Below are 6,487 nucleotides of genomic sequence, written 5' to 3' on the forward strand. Positions count from 1 at the left end.
CGCTCCAACAGATTGAATAGTTAGGGCCTTAGAAGTCAACGCCCGAACCATAAAATGCAAAAAGAATACAACAGTGTTTCCATCATATATCAGGAATAGTTGCAACCAGTTTCATAGTGATGGCCAATTCTACGTTCCGGGCAACCTAGGTTTCACAACAGGGCGTTGCTCCTCCAGACCGAGTAGTTACGGCCTAAGAAGTCAACGCCAGAAGCATAAAATACGATATAAATACAACAGCTTTTCCATCGTATAAAACGAATAATTGCAACCAGTATGAAACTTATGGTTATTTCTACTTTCCGAGCAAGCTAGGCTTCACCGTAGGGCGTTGCTCCATCAGATTGAATAGTTAGGGCCTTAGAAGTCAACGCCCGAAGCAGAAAATGCAATAAAAATACAACAGTGTATCCATCATATAACAGGAATAATTGCAACCAGTTTGAAAGCGATGGCCAATTCTACGTTCCGGTCAACCTAGGCTTCACTCTAGGGCGTTGCTCCACCAGATCGAATAGCTAGTGCCTTAGAAGTCAACGCCAGAAGCATAAAATACAATATAAATACAACAGTTTTTCCATCGTATAAAACGAATAATTGCAACCAGTATGAAACTTATGGTCATTTCTACTTTCCGAGCAACCTAGGCTTCAGCCTAGGGCGTTGCTCCAACTGATTGAATAGTTAGGGCCTTAGAAGTCAACGCCCGAACCATAAAATGCAAAAAAAATACAACAGTGTTTCCATCATATGTCAGGAATAATTGCAACCATTTTGAAAGTGATGACCAATTCTACGTTCCGGGCAACCTAGGTTTCACTACAGGGCGTTGCTCCACCAGACCGAATAGTTACGGCCTAAGAAGTCAACGCCAGAAGCATAAAATGCGATATAAATGCAACAGCTTTTACATCGTATAAAACGAATAATTGCAACCAGTATGAAACTTATGGTCATTTCTACTTTCCGAGCAAGCTGGGCTTCACCCTATGGCGTTGCCTCAACAGATTGAATAGTTAGGGCCTTAGAAGTCTACGCCCGAAGCATAAAATGCAATAAAAATACAACAGTGTATCCATCATATTACAGAAATAATTGGAACCAGTTTGAAAGTGATGGCCAATTCTACGTTCCGGGCAACCTAGGCTTCACTCTAGGGCGTTGCTCCACTAGATCGAATTGCTAGGGCCTTAGAAGTCAACGCACGAAGCATAAAATGCAATAAAAATACAACAGTGTATCCATCGTATAACAGGATTAATTGCAACCAGTTTGAAAGTGATGGTCATTTCTCCTTTCCGGGCAACCTCGGCTTCACTCTAGGGCGTTGCTCCACCAGATCGAATAGCTAGTGCCTTAGAAGTCAACGCCAGAAGCATAAAATACAATATAAATACAACAGTTTTTCCATCGTATAAAACGAATAATTGCAACCAGTATGAAACTTATGGTCATTTCTACTTTCCGAGCAACCTAGGCTTCAGCCTAGGGCGTTGCTCCAACTGATTGAATAGTTAGGGCCTTAGAAGTCAACGCCCGAACCATAAAATGCAAAAAAAATACAACAGTGTTTCCATCATATGTCAGGAATAATTGCAACCATTTTGAAAGTGATGACCAATTCTACGTTCCGGGCAACCTAGGTTTCACTACAGGGCGTTGCTCCACCAGACCGAATAGTTACGGCCTAAGAAGTCAACGCCAGAAGCATAAAATGCGATATAAATGCAACAGCTTTTCCATCGTATAAAACGAATAATTGCAACCGGTATGAAACTTATGGTCATTTCTACTTTCCGAGCAAGCTGGGCTTCACCCTATGGCGTTGCTCCAACGTATTGAATAGTTAGGGCCTTAGAAGTCTACGCCCGAAGCATAAAATGCAATAAAAATACAACAGTGTATCCATCATATTACAGAAATAATTGCAACCAGTTTGAAAGTGATGGCCAATTCTACGTTCCGGGCAACCTAGGCTTCACTCTAGGGCGTTGCTCCACTAGATCGAATTGCTAGGGCCTTAGAAGTCAACGCCAGAAGCATAAAATACAATATAAATACAACAGTTTTTCCATCGTATAAAACGAATAATTGCAAGCAGTGTGAAAGTTATGGACATTTCTACATTCCGAGCAACCTAGGCTTCACTCTAGGGCGTTGCTCCACCAGATCGAATAGTTAGGTCCTTAGAAGTAAACGCCAGAAGCATAAAAGGCGATATAAATACAACAGCTTTTCCATCGTATAAAAGGATTAATTGCAACCAGTTTGAAAGTGATGGTCATTTCTCCTTTCCGGGCAACCTCGGCTTCACTCTAGGGCGATGCTCCACTAGATCGAACAGCTAGGGCCTTAGAAGTCAACGCCAGAAGCATAAAATACAATATAAATACAACAGTTTTTCCATCGTATAAAACGAATAATTGCAACCAGTATGAAACTTATGGTCATTTCTACTTTTCGAGCTACCTAGGCTTCACCCCAGGGCGTTGCTCCAACAGATTGAATAGTTAGAGCCTTAGAAGTCAACGCCAGAAGCATAAAATACAATATAAATACAACAGCTTTTCCATCGTATAAAACGAATAATTGCAACCAGTATGAAACATATGGTCACTTCTACTTTCCGAGCAAGCTAGGCTTCACCCTAGGGCGTTGGTCCAACAGATTGAATAGTTAGGGCCTTAGAAGTCAACGCCCGAAGCATAAAATGCAATAACAATACAACAGTGTTTCCACCATATATCAGGAATAATTGCAACCAGTTTGAAAGTGATGGCCAATTCTACGTTCCGGGCAACCTAGGTTTCCCTCCAGGGCGTTGCTCCACCAGATCGAATAGTTAGTGCCTTAGAACTCAACGCCAGAAGCATAAAATACAATATAAATACAACAGTTTTTCCATCGTATAAAACGAATAATTGCAACCAGTATGAAACTTATGGTCATTTCAACTTTCCGAGCAACCTAGGCTTCACCCTACGGCGTTGCTCCAACGGACTGAATAGTTAGGGCCTTAGAAGTCAACGCCCGAACCATAAAATGCAAAAAAAATACAGCAGTGTTTCCATCATATAAGAGGTATAATTGCAACCAGTTTGAAATTGATGGACAATTCTACGTTCCGGGCAACCTAGGCATCACTCTATTGCGTTGCTCCACCAGATCGAATAGTTAGTGCCTTAGAAGTCGACGCCAGAAGCATATAATACAATATAAATACAACAGTTTTTCCATCGTATAAAACGAATAATTGCAGCCAGTATGAAACTTATGGACATTTCTACTTTCCGAGCAACATAGGCTTCACCCTAGGGCGTCGCTCCAACAGATTGAATAGTTAGGGCCTTAGAAGTCAACGCCCGAACCATAAAATGCAAAAAGAATACAACAGTGTTTCCATCATATATCAGGAATAGTTGCAACCAGTTTCATACTGATGGCCAATTCTACGTTCCGGGCAACCTAGGTTTCACTACAGGGCGTTGCTCCTCCAGACCGAGTAGTTACGGCCTAAGAAGTCAACGCCAGAAGCATAAAATACGATATAAATGCAACAGCTTTTCCATCGTATAAAACGAATAATTGCAACCAGTATGAAACATATGGTCATTTCTACTTTCCGAGCAAGCTGGGCTTCACCCTAGGGCGTTGCTCCAACAGATTGAATAGGTAGGGCCTTAGAAGTCAACGCCCGAAGCATAAAATGCAATAACAATACAACAGTGTTTCCACCATATATCAGGAATAATTGCAACCAGTTTGAAAGTGATGGCCAATTGTACGTTCCGGGCAACCTAGGTTTCACTCCAGGGCGTTGCTCCACCAGATCGAATAGTTAGTGCCTTAGAAGGCAACGCCAGAAGCATAAAATGCAATATAAATACAACAGTTTTTCCATCGTGTAAAACGAATAATTGCAACCAGTATGAAACTTATGGTCATTTCTACTTTCCGAGCAACCTAGGCTTCACCCTAGGGCGTTGCTCCAACAGATTGAATAGTTAGGACCTTAGAAGTCAACGCCCGAACCATAAAATGCAAGAAAAATACAACAGTGTTTCCATCATATAACAGGAATAGTTGCAACCAGGTTGAAATTGATGGCCAATTCTACGTTCCGGGCAACCTAGGCATCACTCTATTGCGTTGCTCCACCAGATCGAATAGTTAATGCCTTAGAAGTCAACGCCAGAAGCATAAAATACAATATAAATACAACAGTTTTTCCATCGTATAAAACGAATAATTGCAGCCAGTATGAAACTTATGGACATTTCTACTTTCCGAGCAACATAGGCTTCACCCTAGGGCGTCGCTCCAACAGATTGAATAGTTAGGGCCTTAGAAGTCAACGCCCGAACCATAAAATGCAAAAAGAATACAACAGTGTTTCCATCATATATCAGGAATAGTTGCAACCAGTTTCATAGTGATGGCCAATTCTACGTTCCGGGCAACCTAGGTTTCACAACAGGGCGTTGCTCCTCCAGACCGAGTAGTTACGGCCTAAGAAGTCAACGCCAGAAGCATAAAATACGATATAAATACAACAGCTTTTCCATCGTATAAAACGAATAATTGCAACCAGTATGAAACTTATGGTTATTTCTACTTTCCGAGCAAGCTAGGCTTCACCGTAGGGTGTTGCTCCATCAGATTGAATAGTTAGGGCCTTAGAAGTCAACGCCCGAAGCATAAAATGCAATAAAAATACAACAGTGTATCCATCATATAACAGGAATAATTGCAACCAGTTTGAAAGCGATGGCCAATTCTACGTTCCGGTCAACCTAGGCTTCACTCTAGGGCGTTGCTCCACCAGATCGAATAGCTAGTGCCTTAGAAGTCAACGCCAGAAGCATAAAATACAATATAAATACAACAGTTTTTCCATCGTATAAAACGAATAATTGCAACCAGTATGAAACTTATGGTCATTTCTACTTTCCGAGCAACCTAGGCTTCAGCCTAGGGCGTTGCTCCAACTGATTGAATAGTTAGGGCCTTAGAAGTCAACGCCCGAACCATAAAATGCAAAAAAAATACAACAGTGTTTCCATCATATGTCAGGAATAATTGCAACCATTTTGAAAGTGATGACCAATTCTACGTTCCGGGCAACCTAGGTTTCACTACAGGGCGTTGCTCCACCAGACCGAATAGTTACGGCCTAAGAAGTCAACGCCAGAAGCATAAAATGCGATATAAATGCAACAGCTTTTACATCGTATAAAACGAATAATTGCAACCAGTATGAAACTTATGGTCATTTCTACTTTCCGAGCAAGCTGGGCTTCACCCTATGGCGTTGCCTCAACAGATTGAATAGTTAGGGCCTTAGAAGTCTACGCCCGAAGCATAAAATGCAATAAAAATACAACAGTGTATCCATCATATTACAGAAATAATTGCAACCAGTTTGAAAGTGATGGCCAATTGTACGTTCCGGGCAACCTAGGCTTCACTCTAGGGCGTTGCTCCACTAGATCGAATTGCTAGGGCCTTAGAAGTCAACGCCAGAAGCATAAAATACAATATAAATACAACAGTTTTTCCATCGTATAAAACGAATAATTGCAAGCAGTGTGAAAGTTATGGACATTTCTACATTCCGAGCAACCTAGGCTTCACACTAGGGCGTTGCTCCACCAGATCGAATAGTTAGGTCCTTAGAAGTAAACGCCAGAAGCATAAAAGGCGATATAAATACAACAGCTTTTCCATCGTATAAAAGGATTAATTGCAACCAGTTTGAAAGTGATGGTCATTTCTCCTTTCCGGGCAACCTCGGCTTCACTCTAGGGCGTTGCTCCACCAGATCGAATAGCTAGTGCCTTAGAAGTCAACGCCAGAAGCATAAAATACAATATAAATACAACAGTTTTTCCATCGTATAAAACGAATAATTGCAACCAGTATGAAACTTATGGTCATTTCTACTTTCCGAGCAACCTAGGCTTCAGCCTAGGGCGTTGCTCCAACTGATTGAATAGTTAGGGCCTTAGACGTCAACGCCCGAACCATAAAATGCAAAAAAAATACAACAGTGTTTCCATCATATGTCAGGAATAATTGCAACCATTTTGAAAGTGATGACCAATTCTACGTTCCGGGCAACCTAGGTTTCACTACAGGGCGTTGCTCCACCAGACCGAATAGGTACGGCCTAAGAAGTCAACGCCAGAAGCATAAAATGCGATATAAATGCAACAGCTTTTCCATCGTATAAAACGAATAATTGCAACCAGTATGAAACTTATGGTCATTTCTACTTTCCGAGCAACCTAGGCTTCACCCTAGGGCGTTGCTCCAACAGATTGAATAATTAGGACCTTAGAAGTCAACGACCGGACCATAAAATGCAAAAAAAATACAACAGTGTTTCCATCATATAACAGGAATAATTGCAACCAGTTTGAAAGCGATGGCCAATTCTACGTTCCGGGCAACCTAGGCTTCGCTCTAGGGCGTTGCTCCACCAGAT

The sequence above is a fragment of the Calliopsis andreniformis genome, unplaced genomic scaffold (genome assembly GCF_051401765.1).
Source record: "Calliopsis andreniformis isolate RMS-2024a unplaced genomic scaffold, iyCalAndr_principal scaffold0019, whole genome shotgun sequence".
NCBI lineage: Eukaryota > Metazoa > Arthropoda > Insecta > Hymenoptera > Andrenidae > Calliopsis > Calliopsis andreniformis.